The following is an 18,482-nucleotide window of genomic DNA, read 5'->3' as shown; positions in this document are numbered from 1 at the left end:
GTAAAAAGTGACTGCGCCTGCTTTCTGGTTTGGGATCATGATTTCTACATCCCTAAGTTCGTGCCTCTCCATACTTCCCATTCGCCTTTCCAATGATTGCTTCATTGACTCAACCAACCAAACATACGAAACCCCAAAAAGTAAAACGAGAGACATTGGTGAAGCATCGATATGTGTCCCCTGTGTTAACAGGTACTGGGCCTAAGACAGTAAGGGAGACAAAGTTGTTACAGATAATTAACACTGAACAAATAATTCTGCAAATAACAGTTTAACTACCATTTTGATACTTGGTATCAAAAGAAATGTATCCGGAATGCAATGAGACTATTCACAGCTGCTCCTAAACTATCGAATGTCTTGTCCACCTGTGATTCCTTTTCTACTCACTTTCCCACAGCATGTTGGCTAAATTTTCTAGGCTCACAGTTCAGCCATAGGGTTTCAGATCCTGTGTTACACTCAGTGGCTGTGTGATCTTGGAAAAGTTACGGAACCCTTCCGAGCCTTAGATTCCTGAGCAGTAGAAGGAAAATAACAGAAGTACAGTGTTATCTTTTTTTTTTTTTTAAGATTTTATTTATTTATTTGACCGACAGAGATCACAAGTAAGCAGAGAGGCAGGCAGGGAGAGAGGGGGAGAAAGCAGGCTCCCTGCTGTGCAGAGAGCTGGATTCGGGGCTTGATCCCAGGACCCTGGAATCATGACCTGAGCTGAAGGCAGAGGTTAAACCCACTGAGCCACCCAGGCGCCCCACCACAGTGTTATCATCATAACCAAATGAGATGATTGAAGTAAAGCACTCAGCTTTGCAGGCACACCGAAGGTCTTCGGGTAAGCCTTGTTGTTATTAGTCTCTGAACGCCATAAGCATGTTCTTTTGTCCTCCATGCTGAAAGGCACCGATCCTTGGCTCAAGATGTGACGAGGAGGGTGATTTGGAGAGTGACTTACAAGGGTCCGAAGCCTAGAGGCTGCTCAAAAGCTGTGTGTCCTTGGGCAAGTCAGATGGCCTCTCTGGGCTCCATTTCCTTCATGGATAAGGGAAAGTCATAAATCTACTCAAGAATTAGAGTTAATGCACATAAAACATTTAGCTCGGTAAATGGCAACTGCTCTTATTAGTATTACTGATTATTACTGTTAGACACTGTACAAAGCATAATAATGCCTAATTATGCTTTTTAATCCCACCATTTTGGGGGTGCTTATCCACCAGTTTACAAAATGAGATTCTGAAAGTCTTTCTCCATAGAGTGAATTGTCTTTCTCTCCAGTGTCTTTCCTGAGAGCTCTTAATTTGGTGAGTAAATTTACAAGAGGGGTGGTAGATAAGGGATTTTTGTCCTTAAAACACTTCTTTAATCTCTACAGTTGCCATGGAATTTGTGTCATTTTTGCTTGGGCGATCAGATTACGTTTCATAAACAATATCCCCTGTGTTTAAAAATCTTTAAACGGCCACTTGTAAGCAGCTTGACGCGGACTACAGTTAATGCCTTGTTTGACTTGGATCTTCCTTTGTCCGTGGGGCTGACGGTCAACTGTTTATGCCAGCCTCAGATGCCTAACTAGAGACCCATGTTTTCCAGAAGATTCTTATTTGAAATAGTTCCTTCATTTTCGGTGCATCAACTGTCTCTTGCAGCTTTCCAGAAATGGGTGTTCTTGCTGCCTTTTTTAGATTTCTTATTTTTCCCGGAGCTCAGCCTCAGTGTTCTTTACCCCAAACTTTCCAAGTCAAAATTGCCAGCTCATTCTGACCCTTGGCCACCCTGGGGCAACCGGGGGGAGCTGGGTCACTTGGGTTGCACTTGTCAGTTTAGTTTTAACTACGTTTTAATTTTTAGATTGAAGGATTAAAACGCCTTTTGTTTCTTAGAGTTCCTGACTATAGGCAGTTCCCATATGTGATTCACTTGACCAGTGCTATCCAGTTCATTCTGTTCTCCTCTCCACAGTGTTCTGGCAGGTTCTATCTCCAAAACCGTATCCCAGACCCTTCCACGAGGGTCCCCACCGGCTTCCCAGCCCTGCTAGCCTCTCATCTTGAAGCCCATCTAGCTGCTTTGGGTCTCGTTCACCCATTGCTCACAGGGCAACCCTAATGACTTAAAAACACGCAGCTGGTCATGCCAGCTCCATGGTTAAAACCTTTCCACGGGGGGCCCCTGGGTGACTCAGTTGGTTAAGGGTCTGCCTTCAGCTCAGGTCATGATCCCGGGGTCCTGGGATGGAGCCCCACATCGGGCTCCCTGCTCAGTGAGTAGTCTGCTTCTCCCTCTCCCTCTGCCCATCCCGGCTCCCCACCCCGTACTCATGCTCTCTCTCACTCGGTCTCTTTCTCTAATAAATAAATAAATAAAACTTTAAAAACAAACAAACAGCCTTTCCATGGATCCTCATTGAATTTCAGGCAAAAATAAAAATTTCTGGGGCACCCAGGTAGCTAGCTCAGTGTGTTAAGCCTCTGCCTTCAGCTCAGGTCATGATCTCAGGGTCCTGGGATCGAGCCCCGCATTGGGCTCTCTGCTCAGCAGGGAGCCTTCTTCCCCGCGCCCCCCCCCCCCCCCCCCGCCTGCCTCTCTGCCTACTTGTGATCTCTCTCTCTGTCAAATAAATACATAAAAATCTTTAAAAAAATAAAATAAAATTTCTCTGCAGGAGGTCTGGCCCTGGTTCGTCCCAGCACATTGACGTCCCCCACCCGTGTTCACTCTCTGAGCTGCGCTCCCCTTCTTTCTCTTTCTTGAACAAGCCAAGCTTGTCCTGGCCTCAGGGCCTTTGCCCTTGCTTTCCTTTGAGGCTCAAGAGCTCTTCTCCCAGGCCGAGTTTGCCTGGCTCCTTGGTAACTGTTAGTGCTCAGGAAAACTGTTTTGTCCTTGGAGAGACTTCCCGGCACCCCTTGACCCAGCTCAAACAGCTGCCTGGGTCATTGTGTCCCGGAGCACTGAGCCACATCTGGCATTGTCTTTTATTTGTATATTCTAAGTGTGTTCTCTCTTTTTCCTTCTAGAACAGGGCGGAGCGAGCGCTCTCAGCCTCAGCACTACTGACATTGCGCCCAGGCCAAGTTTTTGGTGTAGAGACCCTCCGGTGCCTTGTCTTGGGTGTTCCGCAGTGTCCCTGCCCAGCACCGCTAGATGCCGGTTGCATTTCCCCCGTCCTCCCTAACTGGTGACAGCTTAGAACATCTCCAGACATTGCCAAATGTCTCCGGGGTGGAGGCGGGGAGCAAAACTGGTCCCTGTTGAGAAGCGCAGTCTAGAAACTAAAGTCTGAAACAAAACACCAAACAGTGCCTGGCATCTACACCGGGGATCAACTGCTTACCAGTTGTAGCAATGAGTGATCAGCCCCGTGTAGACGGTGCTGTCATCCCCACGGTCCAGAGCTCCCCAGGCCCTGGAACTGACGGCACCTGCTGGGCAACGCCTCCAGCAGGTGCTCGATCTGGACGCCACCCAAGGCCATCTGAGGTCTAAGTTCAAGCTCTTCACTTTGGGCCACGTGAATATGCAGCCAGTGTGATGAGAATGATTTCTAGGGCTTTCCTCATTGGACACCTGTATGTGCTGCCATCCACGGTTCCAACTCGCACCACATTCCAGGCAGGACGGACCAGCCTAAACACACTATATAGCTAATTTCAATTACTCTTTGCCTAGTGCGGAGAAATAAAAATAGTATTTTTACGTCTAGTAACTACACCCTCTTAGAGAGAATTGTTATTATTGCACACCTCTTGTGAGCGCTTTAAAAAATTCAAGCTTTTGCATAGTTAACACATTCATATGGTTTGAAAAGAAAACAGTGTGGAAAGGTCACCATCGGTCATCACGGCATCCATGGATCCCTTTCGGTGAGTTTCCTGGGTGTCTTTTCAGAATTGTCTTGTTTTGTTCTTTTTTAAAAAATATTTTATTTTATTATTATTATTATTTTAAGATTTTATTTATTTGAGAGAGAGAGAAAGCACACAAGTTGGGGGAGGGGTGGTGGGAGAGGGAGAAGTACCCCACCCCCAGCAAGGAGCGAGACACGGGGCTTGACCCCAGGACCCCAAGATCATGACCTGAGCTGAAGGTAGATGCTTAACCGACTGAGCCACCCAGGTGCCCCGATTTTATTTTATTTTTAAAAATAATCCCTCCACCCAACATGGGGCTCAGACTCACCACCCCGAGGTCAAGACTGGCACGCTCCACTGATGGGACCAGCCGGGTGCCCCGGAGTTGTTCTGGACGTAACCCACACACACATGTTCCCGTTGGCTCTTCTGTCCTTTTCTGGAGGCGAACTCCGCGCGCCGTCTCTCTTCCCCGACGTCTTGCGTCTTTCACTTAGCTTTTCCCGGTATCTTCCTGCAGTAGTGCAAACAGAACTTCTCCCGTCTTTTTTGTAATAGCCAAAGAATATCCCGCCTAGGATCACACTCAGGTTTATTTAACACGTTCTCTGTTGCTGGGCATTTGGGTTGTTTCTTTCTTGTGTGTTATCCACAGCGCTGACACGCACAGCCTGTGTCCATTCTCTTCCTGAACCCGTCTGAGAGAGAGAAACCCTCATTTCATACAGAAGGGCTGGGGGCAAAAGGACAATGTTCTTGACAGATACCCTGATGGCTTCTCTGAGTAGAAGAGTGCAGCCGTCCAGGCCCGGCATCGTGGGCTGGAGGGAGAGGACAAATCGGTGAGGATGCATTAGCGCCACCGAGGGAGAAGCAGGTGGAATTTCGAGGTGGGTCGAAGTCTCATGAACCTGGAGAGCGAGATACAGAGGTCCAGGATGGGAGGGAGAGAGCTGGGGTGGTGGGAGGCAGGTTCACGACGACCAGAGATATCTAGTGAGCGAACTCAGGGGCAGAGATGGGGGGGGGGTCCTCAGGAACAACCTCCGCTTCCTCTAGATACTTGATGAATTTGGGCTTCATTCCACTGTCTTGGCGGGGGGGTGGGGGGCGGATATCTAGAGTGTCTGCACAGTTGGAGAAATTGGGAGCACCGGTTGGGACGGATGACATGAATGAGGTAGGTTCTATTTGTAGTCCCATTTCCCAGATGAGAAAGGTCAAGTCCAGAAAAGTTGGGCGGACCCCACAGTTGCGTAGCTACCAAACAGTGGAGCTCAGCTGGGTGCTGAGAGCTGTCCGGTGTTACCTCCTGTTCTTTTTAAGCGCTCTGCCGTGTCATATCTGTTAAAGCCTGTTGGGCAACAAACACACACATTTTATGTTCGCATTAAAAACAATAATAAACCCAGTACAAGATATCCAAGCTTCTGTTATTTGCACCCGTGTCTTCCTCTGTTATTAGAACTAGCGCATTTTTACTGTTGATATTTTCTGTTTCTAAAGGTTAAAGCGTCCCGCCACACAGTTTGCCTGGAAACTGTTTACACTGAGAAACGGAAGGTTAAGCAGGCCACCAGCTGGTGTGGTAGGCTTTCCTGCCAAGTGCCCAGTGAGTAGTGCAAGGCTGTGCACGTCCTGTTAGCAAGAGGAGGCATCTCTGGCCACACTGGGCTTCTCCAGACCAGCATTCGGGACCTGCTTTGCTCTCCTCCGCTTGCTCGAGCTTCTCTTAGGGCTCTAGTCGATTTCTTCCACCTGCTCTTCAAAATTGCAGGTGACTCTTCCCCCGGTTACCCTGGTGTTTACAGCCCCTTCACCTGACCGTGGGACAGCTGTTATGCTGGAATCAGTCTGCTCCACTCTGCTTCCTGGGCCATTTCCTTGCATGTGCTTGCATGCTAATTTCCAGTGGAACACTTTCTCTCTCTCTTTTTTTTCAATGCATGGGCCTCAGGACTCAGGCTCAGTACGGCACTTAGGTGTGCCTGACGGAATGGTAAAACGCTCTGGCCAGAGGGAAAGAACACAACCACCAGGAAGCTGAGATCGTATGCGAGGCTCAGAGCATGAGAAATAGGAGGTGTGTGTGTTGCTATGAATTTATTTGGGCATTTGTGACAAACGGTATTAAAACAAGTAGCCCCATGAGGAATTACTGCTGTATTCCTCATGCTGCAGCATTACACAAATTAGTGACTTTAAAAAAAAAATAGTTTATTTTTTTATTTATTTGTCAGAATGAGAGAGAGAGAGAACACAAGCTGGCAGAGACAGAGAGAGAAGCAGGCTCTCCGCTGAGCACGGAGCCCGATGTAGGACTCGATTCCAGGACCCTGGGGTCATGACCCGAACCAAAGGCAGCTGCTCAACCGACTGAGCCATATAGGCTTCCCCAGATTAGTGAATCTTGATGTATTTTGAAAGTTGTCAGTCTTGCTGGCTCTGGCCATGATCTACACTAGGCAGTAACTCCAGGTCCTTCAGTGAGATAATTTTTTTTTTAAAGATTTTATTTATTTATTTATTTGACAGAGATCACAAGAAGGCAGAGAGAGAGAGAGTGAGCGAGCAGGCTCCCCGCTGAGCAGAGAGCCCGATGTGGGGCTCGATCCCAGGACCCTGAGATCATGACCTGAGCCGAAGGCAGAGGCTTAACTCACTGAGCCACCCAGGTGCCCCTCAGTGAGATAGATTAACCTATCAAGTCAGAAGGCAAGATGGTTGAGAATGGGCTGGCAATCTGTGAACCACGGGCTGAAAACCATCTATGTCCAGTATTGCAACTTAAAAGGCATGTTTGAGCTGCATATTGGAGCAGGATTTTGCCATTCGGGTGGGGAAGGCAGAGCCTTCTAAAATGGGTTGGCGAACTACAGTTTGAGGGCCAAATCAGACATACTGCCGGTTTTTATAAATAAAGTTTTATTTGAATGCAGGCATGCCCATTTGTTAATGGATTGTCTACAGTTGCTTTTGCTCTATAAAGGCAGAGACTGTATGGTCCCCAAAGCCTAAAATATTTACTGTCTGGCCTTTTACAGAAAAAAAATTATCCTGCCTACTCCTGGTGCTGGGATTAAACGCTTGGGCTATGAATCAACAGCCTGCATTCAAATCTCAGCTCTAGCACTTTTTTTCTGGGTAACCTTGGTTACATACCTATAAAACGGGAATATGAATATTTCTGGGCTGCGGGGTTCTTATGAGTCATCTTAATGAAAGCCTTCCAGAGGTCTTCCCATATTCTTGATGCCCTAGATTATTTATAATCGTGCTAGATCTTTTCTGTTGTTATAAAAATTAAACATCAAAAATATTTGAGGAATTTGGGCAGCCTCCCTTCCTGTTCCAGGAATAAAAGATCCTGGACTATTTGCAGCATTTTTTCAGTATATTTGATGTGGATTAATGGAGTTGTGGCATCTTAGGAAGGGTCCACTGGTGTGTCTTTGCTGCATGTGGGATATCATTTTGGTTAGAGACTAAAAAATTCTGGTATACAGGTAAACTCTCTAGGAGACAAAAAATTGGGATGATAGGATCAAGCTTCACTATGGTCTCTATAGAGTCAGATCAAGGATTAGAGGAATTAATAAGAGAATATTTTCCAGGGATTGATGTGGATTCTGGCATCAATTATTTAAGTCTGGGAATGGGGAGACTTGGCCAGACAGCGGTTCCTGGGAAGTAGATCTGGGGCTTCTAGCTGGCCACAAGCTCAATTTGAGCCAGATGTATACAGCTGCCAAGGACACCATCTTAGCCTGCATTTACAGAGCCAGTGTATGCGTCGTGGATTCAAGGAAGGTAAAGCAAGAAAACCATTTTAAATGAGCTCGACAGGCATGTCCGGAGCAGGAAGGTAAGTTATGGAGACAAATCACACATTTGAATGGAGGTGTTGCCAAAGTTGCGTAGGCTGAGGGGGCGTGGGGGGTAGTCAGGTTGTTGAGTCATCTGGGAACTGTCAGAATGAGGAATGCCTGCAAGTTCTAGATGGTTCCCAGGAAAAGAGATGACCACAAGGGAAGAGACAGCTTTTCCAAAGCTCTAAGGCCGTCTTACTATCTCGTGTGTGTGTGTGTGTGTGTGTGTGTGTGTTTCCAAGCCTTAGGGAAATCAATGTGAGGTACTCATTTTTGAGTGTATCATCTCGGCTCACAGTTTCCCCACCCCTCCCCCGTGCCCCCCACTCCACAGTTGCCAGGGAGGCGGCTTCCCGGAAGCCATATTTGTTCCTCACCACCCGGCCTTCCTGTTGACAGCTGATGGGCCGAGGGATGGATGGCTGCTGGAGGCCAGGACAATCGGATTGTCTCCCTGGGGAATGTGAGATCTGCCCTGAGGCACAGTCAGTCTGCGTCTCCAGAGAACTCGATCTGTGATGTGGAAATCTGGGGCCTGTGAGCAGCCATTTGCCCTCATGCAATGGAGTAGCTAAGAAAATCAACTGACAGAGAGAAAAGAATGAGGCAGAGATGCCGAGAAGCAGAGGTCTTGCCTGGATGGCCGAATTTTTTTTCGGCCTCCCATTTCGTGGTTTCGGTTCTTCTAAAGCCTGACTGCCTTCCTGGACCTGGGCTCATGGGTTATCTTTATATCCTGGTGATAATTCCCCCTTTTTGCTTATGCTAGGTCAATCGGGTTTCTGCATTTGTAACTAAAAGTGTTTTTTTTTTGTTTTTTTTAATAAATTTTTTAAAAAAGATTTTTATTTATTTATTTGACAGAGAGAGAGAGAGGAGAGAGAGAGTGCCAGTGAGCACACAAGCAGGGGAAGCTACAGCCAGGGGGAGAGAGAGAAGCAGACTCCCCGCTGAGTAGGGTGCCGGATGCGGGGCTCCATCCCAGGATCCTGGGATCATGACCTGAGCTGAAGGCAGACGCTTCACCGACTGAGCCACCCAGGCGCCCCTGTAAATAAAAGTATCTTAAGTCTTTCAGAGGGCAGCAGAGAGTAGCTCAGTGTATGGGCGACATAATGGTAGATCTTGTCCAACCGCTTAAAGAGTAGCCTTGGGAAGGGAAGAATATGTCTGTTTCTGGGATCATTCAGATGGAAACCGAACGGCCCAATAACCGGGAGCCACTGGAAGCTGAACTGGGTTGGACTTGGGTTTCAGAAGGACTTGGCATGGACTCTGGGTCCTGCACTTTCGAGCTGTGGGACATGAGGGCAACCTTCTCCCCCTTTACCGCGCCTCCTTCTGGACGATGGGGAGAACAGGCGTATCTTCGAGAACGGTGACGATGTGTCAGTTTCCGATGGCTGCTGTAAGAACCTGCCCCCAAATTAGCGGCTTAAAACAGAACAGATTTATTCTTTTATGGTTCTGGAGGTCAGAAGTCCAACATGGGCTTTCCTGGGTGAAGGCCAAGGTGTTGGCAGGGCGGTGTCCCTCTGGAGGCTCTGGAGGAAAACCCACTTCCTTGGCTTTTCCTGCGTCTAGAGGCCATGTGCATTCCTTGACTTGTGGCCCCTCTCTCCGCCTGCAGAGCGCCCCTCTTCAACCCCTCTTCTGTCTCACGCCTGCTCTGACACTGACCTCCCGCCTCCCTCTTTCACTGACAAGGACCCCATGATTACCCTGGACCCGCCTGGATCATCAAAGGTAATCTCTCCCTGGAACTCCCTGGAACCCAGTCTCGTCGGCAGCATCACGGTGGCTGCACCAGGTACCCCATTCGCAGGTTCCAGGGATTAGGATGTGACCATCTTTAGGGAGCCACTTTCCAACTTCCTCCACCTAACAGCACAAAAAGCTAACCTTTATTGAAAGCTGTCTGTGCCTCAGGTCCAGGGCTACGCACTTTCAGGCAAGTGATTCTGTTGACGGGTCCCCACAGCTCCGAAAGATAGACTCAGAAAGGTAAAATCATCCGCCCTGAGGCAGGCAGCTAGGAGCAGTGATGCCAAGAACCAGGCAGGACTCATTGTCTCCCTCCAGAGCCCTCTCTCTCACCCCCCGGTGAGGAATGGCAAACCCACGGGTCTTACTGCAGCCGAGCAGAGTCTGTGGTAAGCCAGAGAGGACTGGGGCGATCTTACAGGGATGGTGGCTCCGTAGACCCAGCCCATAGGCACGGGTTTTTCAACAGATGGCAGACGTTGGGATTATTCATGTGAAATGCCCCCATTTTGAAATGCTGGAAACCAATTCAAATATTTATTTATTTGTTTATTTATTAAGATTTGATTTATTTATTTGACAGAGAGTGAGAGATCACAAATAGGCAACTCGAGAGGGGGAAGCAGGCTCCCTGCTGAGCAGAGAGTCCCTGCAGGACTCGATCCCAGGACCCTGAGATTATGACCTGAGCTGAAGGCAGAGGCTTCACCCCACTGAGCCACTCAGGTGCCCCCAATTCAAATATTTTAAAAAAGAACCTTTATGCAACCACATAATATAGCCTGATGGGTTCATCTTGCTTTACACTACCAATTTAAACTATGATACTATACTCTTCTTCTTAACATTTGAAGATACGTGACTCATCCTCATGGCAAACGGTTATTTGGGATTTATTATATACCTGGCATGATGCTACCTGCTTTACTGTCCTATCTTATTCACTAGTATGTTCTTGGTTAAGAATTGAACTCCCTAGCTGGGAAATTATTTTTATTTTTTTATAGGATTTTTCTTGGCGAGTGTAAGACTCCTGTGAAGGGTAAAGAGTAGAGGCAAGGTTGATCTTGGTATCCAAACCTGGCTCCGGCATTTAAGTCACTGTGTGATGGTGGGCTGGTGAATGCAGCTGTCCAAGGCTACCTCTTCGTCTCTAGAGTTTGTTCATAGTTTTCTGGTAAGGTTTCTGTGATGCCATGATCGTAACTAGAAGCGCTTTCCACAGCACCATACAAATATTACTTACCATTCATAGATAATTCGCCCAACGAGCATAATCAGCAGGTCAACCCAGAGACTGTGGCCTCTCTTGTAAATAAAAGCTTGAGATTGGATGCCAATTTTCAGCTGGAAAGAGTCTCACATCGGGTCTCGGGGCTGTAGAGGAGCCTGACTTCACCGTTCCAACTGCCTCAGAGCCAAGATGGACACTTGCTGACTGGGAGCAGCTATGGTTCTACCTTGGAGTCATGGGCATTACCTTCTTGAGTTCCTAAGTCATTGTCAAGATCAGCTTTCTACGCTGGAGGCAAATCCAAAATGGCAGCGAAGGCTGGGTCTCAGGGCTTCGGGGTGCTACTGTAGATCCGTCTCTAGTCAGATGGGCTTAGGACTCCTTTGAGACTCCATTTCTCATCTGGCAAATGGGGCACATTGGATGAGTTCAGGCAATCGACAATCTATTCTGTTACTTTTAAAAAATGGGCTAAGTAGACACAAGGTAATTCCTTACCAATGTATCTTAGGACTTTTTGTATTTTCTTTTAGATTTTATTTATTTATTTGACAGAGAGTGAGTGAGAGAGAGAGAGAGAGAGAGAGAGAACACAAGCAGGGGGAACAGCAGGCAGAGGGAGAGGAAGAAGCAGGCTCCCCGAAGAGCAGGAAGCCTGACTCAGGGCTTGATCCCAAGACCCCGAGATCATGACCTAAGCTGAAAGCAGAAGCTTAACGGCTGAGCTACCCAGGTGCCCCTTTCTGTATTTTCTTACGTGGTTTCTGTTTTGGAGAATAGAATGGTGGTTATCAGGGGCTGGCGGGAGGCAGCAGTGACAGGACAGGAGAGATGCTCTCTGAGGATGCAAACTTGCAACTACTAGAGAAATGAATCCTGGAGGTCTATTGCACAGCGCAGTGATTACAGACAACAACACTGTTATAAACATCAAACTTCCTAGGAGGCTAGGTCTTCATTATTCCCACCACAAAGGAGCCATGGTAATTTTGGGGGGGTAATAGAGGTGTTAGCTAACGCTACAATGGCAATCATGCATGCAATGTATACATTTATCAAGTCAAAATGTTGCACACTGTAAAGTTATACTAGGTTCTATGTCAGATACATTTCCATTTTAGAAAAGGTTTGTGTTTTTTTAAAAGATTTTATTTATTTATTTGAAAGAGATCGAGAGCATGACCAGGGGCAGGGGCAGAGGGACAAGAAGACTCCCCAGTGAGCAGGAAGCCCGACACCACACGGGGCTCGATCTCAGGACCCTGAGGTCATGAGCCGAAGTCAGATGCTTAACCGACTGATCCTCCCTAGCGCCCTCCAAAAACAGTTTCTGATTCAAAGGTATCTGGACGCCAGAAAAAAATACGAACAAAACTTTCATAATATTTGTATCTTAAGAATTAAAAGTTTAAGCCTAAGAGTTAAAACAGGTGAAAATGAAGTTTCCCTTCCTCTCTTGGTCACGGTCTCCTTGTTCCCATCTTCAGAGGAGACCACGGTTACTGGTTCCTAGTCTGTTCTTCCAGAGATGTTCTAGGCCAATGGTTCCAAACCAGCAGACGATGTTGACTCTGGGGGGCAATTTTGACTCTGGGGGCGTTTGGCGGAATCTGGAGACATTTCTGTTTGTCACAGCTGAGGGAGGGGTGCCCCTGGCCTCTGGTGGGTAGAAGCCAGAGATCTTACAACAGTGCAGGACCACTCCCCGTAGCAGAGAATTGTCTGGCCCCAAACACCACCAGTGCTGAGATTCAGGATTCTTGCTGTATGTGTATTAGCAAATACAAGCGACACACACAGACACCTGCACATACATGCCCTTGCCATGTACAAACTGTGGATAAGACCATACACTTGACTTTGTCTTGTCTTTGTCCCTTTGCTCTGGAGATTGTTCTGTACCTGCCCATATAGATCCTTACAAACTACAGAATATCCTGCTGGATAGATGGGTCATTCATTTCCTCAGTCCCCTACTGAGACACATTTACATTGTTTCCAGCTTCTGCAAATGAACAATATTGCTATAGTAATGTAGAGACTTACTGAATCGTTTTCTTATATGCCTGGAACTAATATAACACTGTATGTTAATTATGCTTCAATAAAAATTGCTGTGATTATTCCTTTTTTCAAAAAAAAGATTTTATTTATTTATTTGAGAGAGAGAGAGAGAAGGAGTAGGGGGCAGGGGGATGGGTAGAGTCAGAGGGAGAAGAAGTCTCACCACTGAGCAGGGAGCCCAATGACTTGGGGCTCAATCCCAGGACCCTGAGATCATAACCCAAGTTGGCAGTAGACGCTGAACCGACTGAGCCACCCAGGTGTCCCTCTGATTATTCTTGTTCACAAATGCTCATATACTCATGTATACTTGTCTGATAATTCCTCCAAGTGATATAACCGGGTCAAATAGCACATGGCTTTAAAATGCTGCTAGGATGGGGCACCTGGGTGGCTCAGTGGGTTAAAGCCTCTGCCTTGGGCTCAGGTCATGAACCCAGGGTCCTGGGATCGAGCCCCTCATAGAGCTCTCTGCTCCGCAGGGAGCCTGCTTCCTCCTCTCTCTGCCTGCCTCTCTGCCTATTTGTGATCTCTGTCTGTCAGATAAATAAAATTTAAAAAAAAAATAAATAAAAAAAATAAAATGCTTCTAGGTGTTACCAAAGGTCCTCCCAAAACACTAATTTACATTCTCACCTATAAGGAGAGACTGCAGCTTGCTGACACCTTTCCCAACAGAATATGGTCCTTCTGTCCTTTAGCTGATCTAAATTCAAGTAATTACATACACTTTGAAAAATATATCTTATTTTTAAGTGATCTCTACATTCAACGTGGGGCTCGAACTCACAACCCAGAGCTTAAGAGTCGCACGCTCTTCCAACAGAGCCGGCCGGGCACCCCGGTAATTACATACTTTGAACCGAGTGTAATTTCCAACCATTCATTTTTCAACAAATATTTGTTCTTTGTGTCAGACACTGGGGAGGGGTCAGGAAGGGGAGAATAAATCCTGGGGTCACCCTACTCTCAGTGCACAAGTGACAAGCCAAGACACAGTTTATAGCACAGGACAATCAATTCTGTGAATTAGGCTGGCACAGAAAGACACTTCTGCCAGCCTTTTGTTTCCCTGTGGGCCCTGGGTGTGTCCAAGCTCCTAATTTGTCAAAAAAGGGGGGCCTGGAAAATAGATTTTTATGCGACAGCTCCTCATTTTGAAATGCTGGCAAGAAATTCAAATAATTTAAAACCATTGTGAGGGTCGAAGAAACCAGATCTGAAGGATGGGTCCAGCCAAAGCCCTGACAGCGTTCACCTCTCGCGGTCACTGCTGTTTGTTGCTGCTTCTCGAGGAGTCGAATGAATGCCAAACCTCCTGCCGCAGACAAGGGGGCTGTGCGGTATGTTTGCAAGCAGCCTTATTTTATAGGGAGAAATCTTCAGACGTGGAATTGCTCAGGAAAATAAAATAAAAGGTTTCAAGGCATTCGGTACACACGGCCAAGCTGGTTCCCAGAAAATGATGCTAATTTACATTTCTCTCCTCAGTAACAAGAGCGTTTTCCTCTGTACCCTTGCCAGCACTGGGTATTAACAATGAGGACTTTCTTCTGCCAGTTTTACGGTTAAAAATATTCTCATTGTTAGATTACTTTATTATTTATGATATTCTCTGTTGAAATGAAAATACTGACGTTACCAGGGGCTGGCAAATATGTTGAGCTGAAACACTCATACGCCATCGGTAGGAACGCAAAATGGAAAATAGTTTGTCAGTTTCTTAAAACGTCGAACATACACCCAATCTATGATCCAGCCAGTCCACGCTTAGAGAAGAGAAAGTATCCGTCGATAAGGAGGCTTGTGTACAAATGTTTATAGTGACTATAATTGCAGTAGCCCCAAACTGAAAATAACCCACATGTCCATCAACAGGTGAATGGGTTAGGCAACTATGGTCGAGCCACACAATGCCATCCTGCCCGGCAAGAAAAAGGAATGATCAGATGGTACATGTGATAATAAGGATGAATCTCAAAATTGTTACGCTGAAAGGTGCCAGACCAAAAAAAAAAAAAAAAAAGGTATATATCGTTTGATTCCACCTATATAAAATTCTAGAACGTAAACACTAATCTGCAGTGACAGAAAGCAGATTTGGTTGTCTGATGATAGGGGGTCGGGAGGAGAGGAAGGGGAAGGATTATAAAAAAAACTTTCGAGGATGAATGATATGCTCACTAAATTAATTGGGGGTGATGGTTTCACAGGTATATACATAGGACAGAAAATAGCAAGTTATACCTTTTCAATAAGCACAGTGTATTGCAAGTCAAGTATATACCACTAAGCCTTTTTAAAAAATCCCACCGATATTACAACAGAGGCTCCTGGCTGGCTCAATCAGTAGATCATGTGACGCTCGGTCTCAGAGCTGTGAGTTCAAGCCCCATACTGGGCACAGAGTTTATGTTAAAAAAAAAAATTACAACATTCTTGTTCTTACTTGAATTACTACTATCGTTGCTGTTGGTTACTAAGCAGGAATACCGAGTATGGTCAGGCTGGCTGTGAACAACCCCATTCTGGGGGAGCAGCCCACGTAGACTAGAGTGCAAGCACCGCCTCCCCCACCTGGAGGCCCGTGATGGATGTAGCTGCATTCCTTGACCGGCCGCCTCTACTTCTCTGTATGGGTGTTGCCTTTTAAAAAAAATCACCTATGAGCTCTCTTTACATATTAAGGCTATTAAATGAGTGTCTGTCAGACGAGTTGCAAAGAAGATGTTCTCCAGCTTCACAATTTGGAGCTGAGTTTTGATGCTGGCAAGCCAGTGACATTTACTTCTTATCTGATAAATGATTTCTTGGCAAAGGCTGCCCGGTGAATTCCTTCGTTGGCACCTATGATCACTGCTTCAGCACTTGTTGTTTTAGAAACAGGTTTGTCCAGCAACTTGTGTTTGTCATCTTCCTGGTGATTTCTTTGATCGAGGTGCTGTTGGCGTTCAGGTCAGATGCATGAGATTTTGATGGACGTTTGGAGCGACTCACCAAAACATCGCCTCTTCATAAAATCATGGCTGGGAGTGCCTCTCCTTTTTTTTTTTTTTTTTTAAGATTTTGTTTATTTATTTGCAAAAGAGAGAGAGGGAGCAAGAGTGCACAAACAGGGGGGAGCAGGAGGCAGAGGGAGAGGCAGGCTCCCCGCTGAGCAAGGAGCCCCACATGGGACTCGATCTTAGAACTGTGGGATCATGACCTGAGCTGAAGGTAGATGCTTAACTGACTGAGCCACCCAGCTGTCCCATTCCTTTCCTTTTTTCTCCTTCTTCTCTTCCTTTTATTTCAGTTACGGAGGAGGCCAGCATTTACTGAGGGCTCACCCCCCCTCCCCCATGCCTGTCCCTGCCCTGGGACTCAGAGCTTAGGAGTCTCCCACATTGAATCCTTGTAGCTCTGGGAGTTAGATACAGTTGGCTCCATTTTTTCAGAGAAGAGAACGAACTTTCCGAAGAAGAGGAAACAAAATCTGATCCAGGATCACAGAGGGAGTAGGTGAAGAAACGGAGTTTTGACTCCTATTGGTCAGACTTCAAAACTCAAACCGCCTCCCGCTCATCACCTGGGTTTCAGTGAGTTGCCTACGAGCTTGACTTTCTTTGTCTTCAGAAAGGTAAAAAGACGTAAAGAAGGTCAAGAGGTAAAGATGCGCTTCGTCCCTTAACCCTGGTTACAAACCCGAGATTTTGCGCACAGTGGGCCGTGAGATCTGCGGGACTGAGCGGGAAACATAACGGTTGGTGTGGGCTGGGCTGAGGGGGCGGGGAGAGGAGGTGCTTCTCAAACGTGTTCACTTCGGTTCCACCCACCAACATATAATGGATCAAAAAGTGATAGGACAATAGGCTCATTTTGTCACACGCTCCTTCAACAGTCAGATCATACACGATAACGAGAGAGCGGGGTTTCTCAACATCGGCACTGTTGACCTTCTGGCAGCTCAGAGGCTGCCGGGGCTGGGGTGGGGGGCTGGCTGTCCTCTGCCTCCTAAGAGGTTCAGCAGCATTCCTGGTCTCTACCCACTGGACAGCCCTGTTGTGACAACCAGCTATGTCTGCAGACATTGCCAAATCTCCCCTGGGGAGGGAACACCACCCCCACCCCTCCCCAGTTAAGAATCACTAGTCTATGATTAATAAAAGCTTACCAATGTCTTCCAGAGCTCCAAAGAAATATCTTTAGATTACAAGGCCAGTAAAAACATGCTGGAACATTTATTCCTCTCTCTTATTTTCCCACTAGCAGAACTTCCTAGTGGAAGCTTAATGTTTGGGGAGCACACTTAGAAGTCTCGGGAAATGTTTACTTAAACATTATTACTTATTATTATTACTTATCCCTGATTAAAAGAAAACATTTTTATCATCCTTCCTTCATTGCAAGTGATACTTACTGAACTCAGAACATTTGCCCATCTCAGTGCTAAGTCCCTCAATGCCTGTGATCTCATTTGAATACTCACAGCTTTTTACATTGGGCATAGACATCACCCCCATTTGCTTGAGGAGGACACAGAGATTCAAGAAGGTTACGTAACTTGTCCAGGGTCACTCAGAAAGACCCCAGTTTGTGTTAGCCTGGCGTTCCTTCTCCATACTGATTTCCAAAATTAATGTCCCTTCAAAGCAGGGCATTAAAACATCTAAAAACAAAAGGAAGAAAATAAAATCATGGCTAATATTACCATTTAGCAACTACCAGTGTTGACATTTTGTTATGAATTATGCAGTCTTTTTAAAAACATGGGTACTCTAGAAAAAACGAGACATGCTTTTCTCTCGACAGTTGGGAAAACTTTTCCATTATGATGTTCGTTATTGTTCATTAGCATGTGAAAGGACTAGATCACATTTTAGTGGGGGAACTTTTTGCTTTAGATTTGTTTATTTATTTCAGAGAGAGAGAGAGATGGGGGAGGGGCAGAGAGCGGGAGAGAGAATCTTAAGCAGGTTCTGCACTGAGCACAGAGCCCGGTATGGGGCTTGATATCACGACCCTGAGATCATCACCCTGAGGTCATGACTGGAACTGAAACCAAGAGACAGATGCTTACCTGACTGTGCCACCAGGTGCCCTTCTGGTGGAGAACTTTTAAACAGTCTCCCATTGTTAGAATTTCTGGATGTATTTTTTCTCCCTCCCCCCTCTCTCTCTCCCCACCTCTCTCCTTGCTTTCTTCCCGCTGCCCTCTTCCTTCCTCTTCTGTGTTATTTACTCAAGATAAATTCCTAGCAGGTGAACGCTGGAGTAGTAATTATCATATTTTTAAGTCTGATACAAGCTGTCAAACTGCATTCCCACCAAAGGGTGTATCGATTTATGTTCTACCTGTGTTGTATGGATGGATATATTTGTTTCTTCCAAGAAACTCAGGGCTTTTAACTTAACACACATCTATCTTGCCCATATAACAGAGGAAATCATAGTTGGATTTTATTTACATTTCTTTGCAGACTAGTGAGTTTGAAATTTGTTTATGAAACATATGAGAAATGTACACGCTTCAAAGGAAGCAGTCAGGCCCCAGTGGTGAGAGACAGAGTTCCGAAATATGAGGCCTATTCAGACCGATTTCAAGGAAAAAAAAAAAAATCCTGTAGACTCAGGATGTTAACATCTATATTTAATTCTACAACATACATGCCCGGCAACCTCAGAGAACTTACATTTCTAGTTCTTAAAAAAACCCAAAGA

General features: G+C 46.2%; 1 long non-coding RNA gene across 3 annotated transcripts; it reads left to right on the top strand.

Annotated features, from left to right (window-relative positions):
- The first annotated feature begins 5,458 nt into the window (after positions 1-5,458).
- Positions 5,459-14,808, top strand: LOC116594790. 3 transcript variants are annotated; one of them, XR_004287411.1, is made up of 5 exons: positions 5,459-5,628; positions 5,809-5,934; positions 7,631-7,716; positions 9,351-9,466; positions 10,492-10,783. It is a non-coding gene; the product is annotated as an uncharacterized LOC116594790 (long non-coding RNA). The 3 variants fall into 3 exon arrangements; XR_004287412.1 differs by lacking the exons at positions 5,459-5,628; positions 5,809-5,934; positions 10,492-10,783 and adding an exon at positions 14,661-14,808 and having other exon boundaries at positions 7,264-7,716; XR_004287410.1 differs by lacking the exons at positions 5,459-5,628; positions 5,809-5,934 and having other exon boundaries at positions 7,264-7,716.
- The last annotated feature ends 3,674 nt before the right edge of the window (positions 14,809-18,482 follow it).

This window comes from Mustela erminea, chromosome 7 (genome assembly GCF_009829155.1).
Source record: "Mustela erminea isolate mMusErm1 chromosome 7, mMusErm1.Pri, whole genome shotgun sequence".
Lineage (NCBI taxonomy): Eukaryota > Metazoa > Chordata > Mammalia > Carnivora > Mustelidae > Mustela > Mustela erminea.
The sequence above is the reverse complement of the archived record's forward strand: the minus strand, read 5'-3'. Positions and strand labels throughout refer to the sequence as shown.